This window comes from Pantherophis guttatus, chromosome 1, assembly GCF_059756535.1.
Source record: "Pantherophis guttatus breed Tessera chromosome 1, ASM5975653v1, whole genome shotgun sequence".
Lineage (NCBI taxonomy): Eukaryota > Metazoa > Chordata > Lepidosauria > Squamata > Colubridae > Pantherophis > Pantherophis guttatus.
In genome coordinates this window covers 334,154,031-334,170,987 of record NC_142063.1, presented here as the reverse complement: position 1 = coordinate 334,170,987, position 16,957 = coordinate 334,154,031, and the positions used below count along the sequence as shown (strand labels likewise).

At 42.4% G+C, this 16,957-nt stretch overlaps 1 long non-coding RNA gene across 1 annotated transcript in view; it reads left to right on the top strand.

The window, feature by feature from the left end:
- Window positions 1–16,957, top strand: part of LOC132712301 (uncharacterized) — a 61,641-nt gene that overhangs the window by 30,369 nt on the left and 14,315 nt on the right. The window lies entirely within an intron of this gene.

Genomic DNA, 16,957 nt, shown 5'->3' with positions numbered 1-16,957 from the left:
GGTATTTGCCGATTCTCCAAATTACTCAAAATTTCTGCTATCAATTCTCCAGAACCTGTCAAAACCTGCTGGATTTCACCCCTGGACTGAATGGGTAGCATCATCAACTTCTTTGAAGACCACAAATGAAAAGGAAGACCTCATGAGGCAACTTATCCCGGTGGTTAGCAGCTCTTACTGTTTTATGTTTTTTTTCCTGCCTTGGTGGTAAGAAATTTTTTAGACAAACCACTGGTAACAAAAAATAAAATTGAACCCAGCAATGTTCTTTCATCTGCAGTGGCCAAATTCAAATAGTTCCTGTTCCTGTCATGATGGAGAATACAATGTTGCATGAAGCTACTAGATTTAGAAATGATCCATTCCAATCTAAGGTAATCACTTAGTCCCTAAATTAAAACTGTTTTTAGTTGCAGTTAGACCTTATTGAAGTCGATGTGAAAAGTTCACTGGTGATGACTACACTAAGTGCCATGACTTTCAACAGGAATGTAAGCAATTTAGGGAAGACAGATCCTAATAGCACTGGTAGATAGTCAAACGAATAATAAACAATTCCATTTATTTTCACTTGATCTCTCTCCATCTCTCTCTCATCTCCCTTTCTCTACATCTGTCATAGGTGAGCTGAGATTTAACACTCTTTCCTAACACATTAAATAAAAATCAAGCTCTTATCAAAGTATTGTCTTTTCAACTCTTCGTTTCTCTTGCAGGGATCAAAACAATGACATTAGCATTACATTTTGTCTTTATCCACTTCAGGGAATGATACTTTCTGTTTCTAAAATGCTTACATTTACACTTTAAGCTCCTCTTATAGTTGAATCTGTCTTCTGACTCATATAAGAATTTAATTGTAGATGGGTCAAGTATCACCCGAATGGCATCACTTTTCAGTGACTCAGTCAACATCCAGAATTTTAGAGCAGCAACAGTGACCCTTGAGGTCATCAGGCCAAACCAACTACTGCTTAGTTCAAGAATCCCAATTAAATCTTCTCTGTGTCAAGTCTCCGTATGAATTACGAAAAGGACTTGACTAGCCTTCTTGGTCATTGCTCTCCAATTGTTACATAAGCTTGTTTTGAGTGGAAATGCTGGGAATTGAACCAGTGACCTCTTGCATACAAGAGAAAGGGCTCTACCATTATTCTACATTTCCTCTTCTAAAAAGAATAAGTGCTTCAACTGTCTGCTGGGCTATCTTGGGAATTTGAACTGGCCTCACCCTTTGAACAAAGTGCAGAAGTGGGTAACCAACATCATTTGTCAAAGGCTTAAACAATTCCCCTACAAAAGATGTAAAAAGTATTTGCAATATGTCTCTTAAAAAGAGCCATTGAAAGAGGGCTTTATTTATTTATTTATTTATTTATTTATAATTAAATTTATATACCGCCCTACTCCCGAAGGACTCAGGGCGGTGAACAGCCAGAAAGTAAAATATACATAATACAAACGTTAAAAACCATTAAATACTTTGTTTTAATACATTAAATACTTTGGCCAGATTTAAAACACCCCAATTATAAAACCAATTTAAAAACAATTAAAAAGGGAGGTTAGGCCAGACCAGCCCACTGGAATAAGAATGTTTTGAGGGCGTGGCGGAAAGTGCGCAGATCTGGGATCCTCCATATCTCTGGGGGGGAGCTCGTTCCAGATGACAGGTGCCCCCACAGAGAAGGCTCTCCCCCTAGGGGCTGCCAGTCGACATTGTTTGACCGACGGCACTCTGAGAAGACCCTCTTTATGGGAGCGTACTGGTCGGTGAGAGGCTATTGGTGGCAGAAGGCGGTCTCGTAGGTACCCCGGTCCTAAGCCATGGAGCACTCTAAAGGTGGTAACCAAAACCTTGAAGTGCACCCGGAAGACCACCGGGAGCCAGTGCAGCTCGCACAGGAGGGGAGTCACATGGGAGCGCCACGTCGCTCCCGTAACCACCCGTGAGGCTGCATTCTGGACCAGTTGGATCCTCCAGGTGCTCCTCAAGGGGACCCCCATGTAGAGAGCATTATAGTAGTCCAGGCGGGAAGTGATGAGGGCATGAGTGACCGTGTGTAATGAGTCCCGATCCAGAAAGGGACGCAACTGGCGGATCAGGCGAACCTGATAAAAAGTCCTCCCGGCCACAGTTGTCAAATGCTCTTCTAAAAACAGCCGTGAGTCCAGGAGGACACCCAAGTTGCGAGCCCTCTCCGTGGGAGCCAACGATTCACCCCCAATAGTCAGTGATGGCACCAACTGACTATATCGGGATATATATTTATTGGGCTACATGAAAGCACAATGGCAGAGAAGCATAGTGGCCTAGTGGTGAAGATGTTCTCCTCCCACTCAGAAGGTTGAGAGTTCAATGCTAGGTAGTGGCAGATGCTTCCCTAGAGGGCAAAGAAAACATATCTGCTGCCACTCTGCATGGCATCAGGAAGGGCATCCAGCCAGTAAATGTTCAGTTCCACCCAGTCACCGTACTTTAAATTAAGAGATTACAGGTCATAAAAAATGAGTTTTTTAATAAAATCATGATGGCATGAAGAAGGTGGACAAAGATATATCCTCTCCCCCCTTCATCACATTCTAAAACTAAGACCAAGGATCATCCAGTGAAGCTGATTGGAAGGAGATTTAGAATCACTAAATAATGTTCTTCTTAATTAACCATTAACCAATGGAATCTGTTAACAAGAACTCTTTGGACTACTAATTTGGATGGTTTTGCAGGGACTGGATACATGGGTGGGGCACAACTCTATCAGAGGCTATTAGTCTTAAAGGTTGAGTATCACCTTCAAGTTCAGGATAGCATAATTCCAAACACCAGTTGCAATGGGATAACAGAGGGAAAGAGGTATATTGCTTGCTGGCACTTACCTGCCGGCCCCCATCTGCCTTCTGGAGGCTGGGAGGCCAAAAACAGGATGCGTGAAGGCCCTGGAAGGCCAAAAATGGGCCCGTTTTGGGGCAGCAGTACTGGAGGCTGGGGTGGCCAAAAATGGAACGCGCGGAGGCCTTGGGAGGCCAAAAATGGGCCCCGGCCTCCAGAGAGAGAGAGAGGGAGGGAGGGAGAGAGAGAGAGGGAGAGAGAGGAACACACACACACACACACACACACACACACACACACACACACACACACAGAGAAGTCCCTCATACATGGCAGCCACATCCCTTCACTAACCTGCTTTCCACCTCAAGGAGCATAACAAATTAAAGTTTAATTTGTGTGTATTGTTTGGACTGCTAAATTGGCCATGTCCACCCAGTCACATGACCACCTAGCTATGCCCACCCAGTCACATGACCACCTAGCCATGCCCGCCCAGCCAGTCCAGCCCTCCAACAGTCTGAGGGATCATGAATTGGCCCCCTGTTTAAAAAGTGTGAGGACCCCTGATTTAACTCATTGTTTCTGATCCTACCATGTGGAGCAATAGAAAATACTTATTCTATTCTAAATACTCCACTTATTCTTCAGATATTTGAAGACTGTTATCATACTAATTTTCTTGTCTTTTCTGGAGGCTCAATTTAACCAGATCCTTTAACCAGTCTTCACACATACTTTGTTTTCCAGATTCTTCACTATCTCGGTAGTTATCCTTCAGATTGTAAATGTCCTTTTTGAGTTGTAGTGCTCAGAAATAGACACAAAACTCCAAATGGGGAAGCTAGGGAGACTGCAAACTTCTGGAAAAAGTATTGAAAGAGAGACATTTACAAGGACCCTTGTTCACCTTGTAACTCCAATAGAACAGAACAGAACAGAACAGAACAGAACAGAACAGAACAGAACAGAACAGAACAGAACAGAACAGAATAGAATAGAATAGAATAGAATAGAATAGAATAACAGAGTTGGAAGGCACCTTGGAGGTCTTCTAGTCCAACCTCCTGCCTAGGCAGGAAACCCTACACCACTTCAGTCAAATGGTTATCCAACATCTTCTTAAAAACTTCCAGTGTTGGAGCATTCATAACTTCTGCAGGCAAGTTGTCCCACTGATTATTTGTTCTCACTGTCAGGAAATTTCTCCTTAGTTCTAAGTTGCTTCTCTCCTTGATTAGTTGCCACCCATTGCTTCTTGTCCTACATTAGGAGAAGAAACCTGTCTTCCACTCATCAAAATTCTTCCAAAAATCCTCTTTTCCTCTGGAAGAATTGAAAAGCAAAAAAAATCTCTTTCCTCCAACCCAATGAGAACTGGAAGGGGGAAAAAATGCAGGATAATTTCTCAACCCAGTGTTAATCCAAAACATAAGAATCATGCATAGATCTTGCCTTGGTAGCAGTAGAAAGAAAACTGCAAAGCTGATGGGAAAGAGCATCGTCCGAACAGGAATATTATTTGATTTTTCACTGCAAAACATGGAACGCATTTGCAAGTCATAAAATGAAGATTGCTTTCCTGGGGCTTTCCCTGAATACCAGCTTAATTTATTATGCCAGGCAATATTGGGGCAGGGAGGTGAGGACATAACATCAGAAGGTGTTCCTTCAGCTACTCAGCGATAACAACTAAGCTATTAAATACATCTGCCCCCAAATTATTGATTTCACCACTTATTTCAGTGACAAGCAGTAGGGTGCTCTCACGACCCAATTACCTCGCGTAGTTAAGCTTGTTAAGACATCTGGAAGGAAGGAGGAAGTGTGGGACGGTTGCCTAGAGACTCCATGGAGTGGGGAGGGGAAGAGAGATGTAAATATGACTGATGGGGGGGGAGGTGGGAAGAGATAATGAGGTTGCATTAGGAGAGCAAAAGCTTTTTTCTTTGAAGCCAATGGGGGCGAATAACGTTTGCTGCTAGGAGAGAGAGAATCTGCATAGGAGCAAGCGTGATTCTGCGTGTCCTAGTTACAAAGAGGAAATTAAGTTGGGGTTATCCAAGTGGCAACTGAAAAGACAAGCCATGTCAAGGCTTGATTACGGTTATTGCTAGAACTACAATCCTACAGTCAGGGGTGTAAAAAGACATGTCTTTGATAACATGTCTTTGCGCCATGTATTTGTTATCCCCTACTAAATTACTAATATTTAATATTTTTAAAAAATTACTCATTATTCCACCATAACTTCAATATTCCAAAAGTGTAGGATTAGTAATAAAGCCAAATATTAACAATATTTAATCAATCCCATCAATCAACACACTATTAATGTTGATAATACAATTAGATTACCTAATCCTAAATTTCCATCTACTAAGCTTAATTTATTTTTAGTTACAATAAGTTGTATTATCTGTTGATATATGTGTGTGTGTGTGTGTGTATGTATTTATATATATATATATATATATATATGTTTTCTGAGGTTTTCGCGGGTGTTTGTATGTAGGTCTTTGGTTATTCGGGTTTTCTCCCGCGTAAAATTGGAAGTGTCTTGGCGACATTTTGACGAAGTCTCATTCGTCATCTTCAGGCTGGTGTTTTCGGCTTCGTGCTTCTGGGAGCAATGTGTGATTGCAGCTGTTTCTTCCTTTTAACTGCCAGTGGGGGTGTGAACTGATTGGGTGCGAGCTTGGCTGTGTTCTGATTGAGTGAAGGTGTGTTCTGATTGGTTGGGGGTTTGGCTGTGCTCTGATTGGATGGGGGGTTGGCTGTGCTCTGATTGGATGGGGGTGTATTCTGTTTAGGTGGGGGCTTGCTTGTGCTTGGGTTAGTCTGAGTTGCAGGGGGATTTGAGCTGGTGAGCTGCGTTGTTGTTTGGCTTTGCGTTCGTGGTCGTGCCACATCTTATTAATCTTTTCTTTATTTTTAGCTTCTTGCATCTCATTTTGATTTTTCCCTTCCACTGCTTCTTCTACTTTATCATCTATTCCTGAATATCCTGTTGCTCTTTTTTCCCCCAATTGTTGAGTGATTTCTACATTAATTTCTGTGTCTTTAAACAAGTCCCTTGCCTCCTTATTGTTCTTTATAGTTTCACGCACACTTTTTAACATCAAGAATATTTCTTCATATGCCTCTATCATCCCCTGTAAATCCATTTTATAACAGTTTAATAAAAATTACTCAATATATTTCTATAGTTCCAACATCTTAATATTTAAAAACTCCGGCTTAATTTACAGCCTTATAGTTTTCCAACTATATATCTTCCCATTTGTCCAAATTTTAAAGTCTTATTTAACTTTCCTTCTTTTCTCTTTTCTTCTATCACCTTTCTTCTTTTGTCTCATAGAATGTTCTGTTAAATAACATTAATAATCCAAATCCAAATTAATCCACTAGATTTGTCCAATCTTTCAGATCCATAATCCAATAGCCAATTTTAATAAAATTTAGTTATTTGCAAGTTAGTTCCTTTTAGAAATCTTCAGAAGGGGGGGAAAAAAACCTCATTAAGTATTCTCAAAATATCCAAGTCAACTTCTAACATAAAGTCAAGGTCAGGCCATCTTCCAGATGTTGTTACTTCTATTCTGTGTATTGGACTTTGTGTGCATTGGGTTCACTTTTACTGAGTCTACTGCTGCTATAGTGCTGTAGTACTTCTCTTCTAGTACTTCTCTTCTTCCAGTAGATGGCTCTCTTGTTCCCAAATCCAATGTTAAACAATCTGTCAAAAACAGCTGATTATCCAATAAATCCAGGGGATTTAGAAATACAAATAAATAAGACAGTTTCTCCAAAAAAACCACCTTTCAAATTGTTTAAGCCTTTTTCAGGCTTTCTGTGTTTTAAAGCTTCCCTTGGGCTTCTTTCGCCTTCTGATTTTCAGTTGTTGGTTTTTTCTCTGTGTATTTAATAGCCACTTTCTTAGGCTTGGAAGTTCTCTTTTAAAATTCTTGTACTTAAATCAGGTCTTTAGAGTAAAAGTTGGTAATTATCTCACCCAGTTTCAATGCTCTGTTCACGATCCACTCCAGCACAAATCTTACAGTCCTGGTTGTCCCAGCTTTGTGAGTGCCAAAAATGGCCATCATCCCTGCTGCCGTTCAGGAGAGCTTGCTTCGGACCTAACGAGGAAATTGCAAATTCCTCATGGTCAGCAAAGCTCCTCTCCTTCCTTCACCGCCCCTACAAGGCAGCTATGACCCCATAGGGTCTCCTGACAGCGGTTACCAGCTGAATTTTGCAAGGCATGGAGGAACCCGTTATTTTCCAGATGTTCTCGCCACAACATCAACCGTAAGCCTCAACTGGATTTTTTTTGTATGTGTGTGTTTGTGGAGATCCTCAGTCATCAAAGTCATGGTTGTCCCAAAGGTGCTTTTTTGGAAGACAACTGGACTTCATTTTTCCTTGAAGACATTTCACTTCTCATCCAAGAAGCTTCTTCAGAACGGAAGAAGCTATTTGGATGAGAAGGGAAACATCTTCAAGGAAAAACAAAGTCCAGTTGCCTTTTGAAAAAGCACTTTTGTGGACTTTCTTGGCTTTTTCAATCAATCAATCAATCAATCAGAATAGAGCTGAAAGGGACTTTGGAGCAGGGGTGAAATGCTTCCGGTTTGGACAGGTTCGGCCGAACTGGTAGCGATGGTGGCCGGTGGTTCAGAGAATCGATAGCGATGGTGGCACGAGGCTCCGCTCACCCGCTTGGTCATTGTTACTTCCTGGTTTTAACCAGGAAGCAAACTGTTGTTTACCCTCTGTGCATGGGCAGAAGGTTTTGTGCATGCGCAGAGGGTCCAAGCATGCATGCACGGCGCATGCACTTCCGATTGGGAAGGTAAGTAGCTTTCACCCCTGCCTTGAAGGTCATTTAGTTCAACTCCTTTGAAAACATTTCATTTCTCATCCAAGAAGCTTCTTCAGTTCTGAACGGGAGTAGCTTTTTGACTGAGAAACTAAATGTTTTCAAAGGAAAAAAGAAACAAAAACTAAGAAAGTCCAGTTACCTTTTGGTAAAAAGCACCTTTGGGACAACCCTGACCTGGATGATTGAAAATGTCCATAGATATCTCAGAGTCTGATCTTTAAAAGTTGATCTGAAGTCAAGAGCTGTCTTCAGAAGCTGGGAGCATGTTTTGGGAGTGGCAGAATTTTCAGCCTTCACATTTTTTTTTTTTTTAAATTTGATTTATATGCCGCCCTTCTCCGAAGACTCAGGGCGGCTTACAATGCGTTAAGCAATAGCCTTCATACTTTTGTATATTTATACAAAGTCAGCTTATTGCCCCCATAAACTGGGTCCTCAATTTACCTACCTTAGAAAGGATGGAAGGCTGAGTCAACCTTGAGCCTGGCGAGATTCGAACTGGTGTAATTGCAGACAGCTGGATGTTAATTACGGTGCTTTAGTCTGCAGAGCTAAACCAGGCTCCATTTTCCTTTGGAGAAGTTAGAAAAAAGTGATAGAAACAAATGAGTTAAGGTATCTCCAAGGAAACATTGCCCCCCCCCCCCAACCAAACAAAATGTAGATTTGAAGTTTTAAATGAAGCTAATATGTAGTTCTACAAAGCAGGAAATGAGATCTCACTTCTTTCTCTGGTAATCTTTAGAAAATTGTGCTTTAAAAAAAAAAAAGAGCTATATCATCATCCAGCAGGTGCAGTGTTTGTAAAGTCAGATCTGTGAATTTTCTACTAATTTTGCTTTTGGAAAAGTATTGAATCTATTTCTGGGGAAAAACAAGTATCCAATTATATATATATATCAAAGCCTGCTGGCAAATCTGATCAGTATGCAGATATACAGAATATAAACAGAACATATCTATCATCTTATTCCCTGCCAGAGAAACAGCACTGTGCAAAGTGCATAAAATGAGTAAGAAATAGTAAGCATTTAAAATTAAGCACTTAGAAAATGAAAGGAATGAGATATAAAAGAAATATAAATATACGGGTCTAACAGAGGAAATCATACCCGAAAAACAATTTATTTCATGCATATGCATGTACAGTACATATACACATACGTATACACAGATAGTCTTTAACATATGACTACATGTACACACAATTAGGAGGAGCCTATTGTGAGCCAGGTCCAGCAGGTCTGGGCTGCAACAATCTAGATGACCACTAGATGGCAGCAACAAGTTGACGTTTTCTATATCCCAGCCTCCACCTAGTGAGCTTTCTGGTATGTTATAGCCCAGATCTAATACAGGTAGTCAGATTCACTTAAAAACCGGGTTACTAACTTAACAACTGCAACGATTCACTTAACAATGGTGGCAAGAAAAGTCATATAAAATGGGGCAAAACTCACATAACAAATGTCTCACTTAGCAACATAAATGTTGGACTCAGTTGTGGTCGTAAGTTGAGGACTACCTGTAACTCGAACCCAAAATCACACCTTTTCCAGGATTGCCCAAAAATCAAACTTTAGTTTGATGTCTAGGAGCATGGCTTTCAATATCCTTCTTCAACCAAGCCTCAAGACCAGGGGTGTCAAACTCGATTTCATTGAGGGCCACATCAGGGTTGTGTTTGACCTCAGGGGACAGGGTGGGCATGGATGGGGTAGATGTTATCAGGGTGGGTGTGGCCAGCTCGATGTCAGTCGTGCCAGGGACACCTGTGGTGGCCAAATGCTAAGGCAGGACTTCCCTCAAATCCTCCCTCATTCTCATTATAATCTCCTTCCTTCCTTCCTTCCTTCCTTCCTTCCTTCCTTCCTTCCTTCCTTCCTTCCTTCCTCCCTCCCTCCCTCCCTCCCTCCCTCCCTCCCTTCCTTCCTTCTCTTCTTTTTCCCTCCCTCTCCATTCTCCTTTCTTCTTCCTTCCCCTCTTTCCTTACTTTTCTTTCCTTGCTCTCTTCCCATCTTCCCTCTTTCCCGTTCTCCTTTCCTGTCCCTTCTTGCGTGCTCAAATGCAAAATGGGAAACATTTCTCCGTTTGTTTTGTTTTTAGTTTGTTTTGCTAGCCCTCTGCAAGCGAAAACGGAGCTCGGGGAGGGAAGCACGCACAGCCCTCTCGAGCTCCGTTTTCGCTGGCAGAGGCACCGCGGGCCAGTCCTTTGCTGTTTCCAGGTCAGCCCCACAGGCCAAATCTAAGCACCCCACAGGCCGGATCTGGCCCACGGGTCTTGCGTTTGACACCCCTGCTCAAGGTGATCCATGAATCAACTTAAGGTTCCTTTTCTGAAAGCTCTAACTAACCCATGAAAGATCCCAATGGCCTGCCTTGTTCCTTTTATGTGCAAGGAAATATTCCGTTTAGCCATCAACCCAGTTTCACTGACAATTCAAACACCAAAGAGCATTTGGCCTTTTATAGATATAGATATATATATTCTCTTCTGGAAGGCAAGGCAGAGGGATTAGTTTTGAATTGCAATAAAGAGGAGCTCAAGGCAAGGTGAGTTTCCACAGCACAGTAAAATCCATCAATCCAGGCAGATTAATTAACGTAATGTGAAGAAGCAGATTTGCTAATGGTGGCAAATGAGGCTTGTTCCTCCTATTTACACCCCAAGCCTTAGGATATATCCTAAAAAGTCTTTAAAAAAATATCAGTAAATCAACCTTTACATTTTTGTAAAGGTTGCTGCTATTTCATGACCTTGAAATCCATGTTTTGTTTCTTTTCATCAAAGTGACAGAGAAGATGGATAGGTTTCTTATCAGTCTTAATATTAGCTTTGAACCATGTCAGATCTGGATTTTTCTTCAAACAAAGATAAGGTATATTTTGTCTTATGAGATGGCAGGTTATTCTAATTATCTCGATGGATTAAAACTGGGGAAACCTATTCAGCCAGGGAAGCATATTGTGTGTGCACGGCTTATTCAACAAAACATAGTTAAAATAAGCCATAGTTAGCGCTGCATTTGAATCAAGCTAGCAAAGATGGATGTTTGAAGCTACAGCATTTCTACTGGTTCAATCTAGTGGTACTTTAAAGCATGCTATAAAATAATGCAAGGCCAGCCGCAGCAAAACTGTATTATAAAGAGAAATAACATCATTTCACATCTGGCTGCCTTTTCTCATAGTAGCTGGCATTGGTTTTATATGGAGAAATTCCTAGGTTTGATTCTCAGATACTACATTGATGTGCAAGACATTATTTTAAATTTTGGAGGTCAGCACTACGGCGTAGATAATGATGTCTATGGAATTTCAAACCTGTCATTGTGCAGAAAGCAATGTTATGCATGAAATCCCACTTCTTCTATATCGGTATTAAGATAATGTCTGAATATCCAAAAGGAAACTTGCCACAGCCAACTTGCCATGGGGCATGGGATATGAGTTATACTAATATCAAAGAAATACAGTAGTGGACTAGAATAATTAAAGAAAGGATGCCAAAGGAGGGACAAAATGAAATGCGAATGACAAAAAATATATTTTTAACTATTTTAAATAGTTAAATTGAATTGTTGAATTGTCCCACAGCGAGCTGACCTTTAGCGAGTTGGCCACGGCAAGTTGTCCCATGGTAAATTGGCCATGGTGTGTTGGTTGCAGCGAGTTGTCCCATTCCGGTCCTTGACAAACATAGAACATGGCATAATAGAGTTGGAAGGGACTTGGAGGTCTTCTAGTCCAACCTCCTGCTCTGTCAGGAGACCCTATACCAGGGATGGCTAACCTTTTCCAGACTGAGTGTCCAAAGCGCTTGCCTGCTCACGCCCAAACCCCCAAAATGCAATACGCATTCTGCCCCCACACAGGCATGCAGCCCCCTGCACATGCACGCACACAGCATCTCTGCACACACCCCTCCCCCCTGCACATGCGTGCACGGCCCCCCTGTGCGCCCCCCACCCCCGCACATGTACATGTGGGCCAGGGGTGAAATGCTCCCGGTTCGGACCGGATCACCCGATCCGGTAGCGATGGTGGCGGGTGGTTTGGAGAACCGATAGCAAAAATCCCTGCACCCCCCACCCAGCATGCCCAGCTGAGCCGCACAATCATCAGAGGCTTTTCTTTTTTTACTTTTAAAAGCATTTTTTCTACAACCTCTTCCGCCAAAAAAAATGCTTTCAAAGTAAAAAAAAAAAAAGCCTCTGATGATCGCGCGGCTCAGCTGGGATCGTCAGAGCCTTTTCAAAGCATTTTTTTAACCACCTTTTCCCTGGAAGAGGTTGCAGAAAAAAATGCTTTAAAAGTCTCTCTGACGATCCCAGCTGAGTTGCCTGATCGTCAGAGAGACTTTTCAAAGCATTTTTTTCTGCAACCTCTTCAGCAGAAGAGGGGGTTAAAAAAATGCTTTGAAAAGGCTCTGACGATCCCAGCTGTGTTCCTGATCGGCAGAGGCTTTTCAAAGCATTTTTTTTGCATTTGCAGAAAAAAGTTTTGAAAAGCTTTGAAAAGTTAAAATAAAAAAAAAAGTTGGCCACTCCCACCAAGTCATATTACCTCACCACCACCAAGCCACGCCCACAGAACCGGTAGTAACAAATTTTACATTTCACCCCGATGTGGGCCCCCACACTTGCCCCGCCCCCACAATGCATGCACAGGCCCCCACATGCCCCCTGCCCCATGCATGCACGCACAGCCCCCTGCAAGTGCCCCACCCCCACACATGTGCGGCAGAGACCCAACAACCAGCTGGCCAGCAGGAGGCGTGCACGCATACCCAGTGGAGCTGAACTGGGGCAACGGCTCAAGTGCCCACAGAGAGGGCGCTGCGTGCCACCTGTGGCACGCGTGCCATAGGTTTGCCATCATGGCCCTATACTATTCCTGGCTATCCTGTCTCTTCTTGAAAACCTCCAGTGATGGAGCACCAGCAACTTCTGGAGGTAAATCGTTCCACTGATCATTTTTCTGACTGTCAGGAAATTTCTCCTTAGTTCCAAGTTGGATTTGTCTTTAATGATCTTTCACCCATTACTTCTTTTCCTGCCCTCAAGTACTCTGGAGAATAGGCAACCCCTTCTTCTCTCTGACAGCCTCTGACAGTTCTTCTTTTTGTTAGACTAGACATTCCCAGTTCCCCCAATTTCTCCATTTGAAGGCATCACTTTTTTTTTAATTTTTATTTAAAAAGTTTTTTTTTATTTTATAAACAAACAAACAATACATAATCAATCATTCAATATATCTTCTGAATACATCTTTTGTGTCTTCTTTTTACTGCTCCAATATTTATCATATCTTAATATTATCATTTCCTTTATTATGACATTTCCCCCACTTTTCTTACTTCTCTATTAATACATTTATCTATCTTTTAATTTAATTTTTCTGGATGATCAGTCCCATCACTGAACTGCTTCTCAGGACAATAAGGTTTTTTTCCCACTGGAATATTTATGGCTCAGGGTTGAATGGTGGGGTCCTTGGTACCCTCTGAGTTTGGATGTTTTCCTGCAGACATCTTATTATCCAACTAGATAACATCATCAATGCTAGGGAGGAATGGGGTCTGAGCTCTGTTTATATACTGTATATTAGTGTATAAGTGGCTTGCCCTGTCAGTGTTGGTGGGAGTGCTCTTGATGGTTTCTTGATTAGGCTGCTATTTACTGTGAGATTGTTTGCCTGAGTTGGTCATTCAAGCAGTAAACAATAGTCCATGCAAGGAATTACCAACTCAGACAAACAATCTCACAATAAACAATAGCCTAAATCAAGAACACTCCCACCAACACGGACAGGGCAAGCCACTAGTATATAAACAGAGAGCAGATTCACTGCTTTCTAGCATTGATAATGTTACCTAGTTGGGTAATGAAATGTCTGCCAGAAGATAACCAAGATTGTAGAGCACCAAGGACCTCACAAGGTTTTTTTCCCCCCTAGCATTCAACAAATGTCTGCTTTTGCTGGGTTCCAAATCTGTAACTCCAAGTTCTGTATCATGGAATGAGAAAAACGAGGCCATGGCTACCTTGGACAGCACAGTGGTTCAGTGATTCAGATGCTGGGCTTGTCAGTTGGAAAGCCAGCAGCCCAGGTTCGAGACCCGAGCGCCATGCAAACGGATGAGCCCCTGTTACTTACCTCAGGCAACTGCCAAGCTAGTAGTTCGAAAGCATGCAAATGCAAGTAGATAAATAGGTACCACTTTGGTGGGAAGGTAACAGTGTTCTGTGATGTCATGCTGGCCACATGACCTCAGAAATGTCTTTGGATAGCGCTGGCTCAATGGCCTTGAAATGGAGGTGGCATCGCCCCCTATAGTTGGCAATAACTAGTGAAGTAAAATCCGCAGGGACTCCATTTTTTATGGCTGCCTTTTGGGGTTTTCTGTTTGCAGAAGTTTAAAACAAGGAAACCTGTTCCCCCTCAGACTAAACTTGTCCATGTCCTTCAGCCTGTATTATTCCCAGCACATCCCTCTTGCCCTCTGTTTGTGCATGCAAATGGCAGTGTGGCAGTGGTGGAATTCAATTTTTTTTACTACCGGTTCTGTGGGCGTGGCTTGGTGAGCATGACAAGGGAAGGATACTGCAAAATCCCCATTCCCTCACCACTCCTGGGGGAAGGATAGTGCAACATCTCCATTCCCACCCCATTCTGGGGCCAGCCAGAGGTGGTATTTGCCGGTTCTCCGAACTACTCAAAATTTCCTCTACTGGTTCTCCAGAACCTGTCAAAACCTGCTGAACAGCACCCCTGCAGTGTGGCCAGCTGTTTCAAAGGTTCCCAACTATAATAAAACTGCCTAAAAAATAATGTCTTTTGCAATCACCGTGACAGTTTATATCCATTTCCCACAACTAGTCATGCTGGAAGTCGAATTCTTAACAACCGGAGGACACCAAATTGAGGAAAGCTGCAATTCTAACCGTCCGTGTACCATTGATGGTCACATCATGGTGGCAAAAAAGACATCAAATCCGTAAATAAGTATGCAAAAACTACGGAGGCAGCAAAAGCAATCTAAGAGTTGTATCACCCACATGAAACCCTGGTTGCCACATGAAAACAGCTTGTAAATCTATTCCACCGTCACCACCCCCAATTCCCAAGTTGTCTTCCAGGCATCCAATTGTGACATCTTGTTCTCTCTAAGCCACTCTCAGATCTCACAGCCACCTACCAACCTGCTTGCTGTGCACAGTGATCTAGCTAAATATTGATTCTAAGTTGGAGGTTATAGCAAGCTGAGCCAAATATGAATTTATAAAGACTCTATGCTATGCTAATCTTTCCTTGCATTTTTCAGTTTGGATGCAGTCCAGATGTTCTTTAAAACAAGGGTGGGCAGCGCTGTAGCCAGTCACTTCAAGTGATCTTCTACCATTTGAGGTCCTCAGAAATTGAGCAGCATCTGTGGTGGTGCAGTGGTTAGAATGCAGTATTGCAGGCTAACTCACTGCTCGCTCCAGGAGTTCAATTCTGCAGGGCTCAAGGTTGACTCAGCCTTCCATCCTTCTGAGGTTGGTAAAATGAGAACCCAGATTGTTGGGGGCAATAGGCTGACTCTGTAAACCGCTTAGAGAAGGGTGTAAAGCACTGTGAAGCGGTATATAAGTCTATGTGCTATTGTTATTGCTATCTTGTGCCAAGCAAATAAAGGCAGAAACCCCACTTTGATGACCCAACAATGTTTTTTCCAAAAGTCAACTGGACTTTCTTGGTTTTTTCCCCCTTTTCCTTTAGTTCATGAACTGAACCAAAGAAGCCTCTTGGATGAGAAGCGAAATGTTTTCGATGAAAAAACTCAAGAAATATACCATTCATATACCATTTTTAAGGGACACGGTGGCTCAGTGGCTAAGACGCTGAGCTTGTCGATCGAAAGGTCGGCAGTTCAGCGGTTCGAATCCTTAGTGCCGCGTCACGGAGTGAGCTCCCGTTACTTGTCCCAGCTTCTGTCAACCTAGCAGTTCGAAAGCATGTAAAAAATGCAAGTAGAAAAATAGGGACCACCTTTGGTGGGAAGGTAACAGCGTTCCATGCGCCTTTGGTGTTTAGTCATACTGGCCACATGACCACGGAGACATCTTCGGACAGCGCTGGCTCTTCAGCTTTGAAACGGAGATGAGCACCACCCCCTAGAGTTGGAAACGACTAGCACATATGTGCGAGGGGAATCGTTACCTTTACCTTTACCCTCAAAATCAAGAGTCTTGGAGCACCTTTTCCAACTTACAAAACAGGTAGTCCTCGATTTATAACAATTCATTTAGCGACTGTCCGGAGTTACAATGGCACTGAAAAAAGTGACTTATGACCGCTTTTCACACCAATGACAATTGCAACATCCCTGTAATGATGATGATTTTACAGATGTTTTACAGATTAACAGAGTTGGAAGGGACCTTGTAGGTCATCTAGTCCAACTCCCCGGCCAAGCAGGAGACCCTACATCATTTCTGACAAATGGCAGTCCAATCTCTTCTTGAAAGCCTCCAGTGATGAAGCTCCCACAACTTCCAAAGGCAACTTCTGTTCCATGGGTTGATTGTTCTCACTGTCAGAAAGTTCCTCCTCATTTCCAGGTTGAATCTCTCCTTGTTCAGTTTCCATCCATTATTCCTTGTCTGGCCTTCAGGTGCCTTGGAAAATAGCTTGACCCCCCTCCTCTCTGTGGCAGCTCCTCAAATATTGGAAGACTGCTATCATATCTCCCCTGGTCCTTCTCTTAACTAGACTAGCCATGCCCAGTTCCTGCAACCGTTCATTGTATGTTTTAGCCTCCAGTCCCCTAATCATCCTGATTGCTCTATTCTGCACTTTTTCTAGAGTTTCAACATCTTTTTTATAGTGTGGTGACCAAAACTGGGTGCAGTATTCTAGGTGTGGTCTTAATTAATTAATGATGGTTGCAGTATTTATCCCCATTTATTTGTACTCATTTCATGTGCTCATGTCCATGTTTATGCTTATACCTGTTATCTCATACATGTTTGACAAACTAAATAAAATAAATAAAAATAAATTTATGATGGTTGCAGTATCCTGGGGTCATGTGACCACCTTTTGTTACCCTTCTGACAAGCAAAGTCAAGGGAGAAGCCAGATTCACTTAGCAACCGTGTTCCTAACTTAACAACTGCAATGACTCACCAGTGGCAAAAAAGGTCATAAAATGGGTGCAAAATTCACTGAACAACTGTCTCGCTTAGCAACAGAAA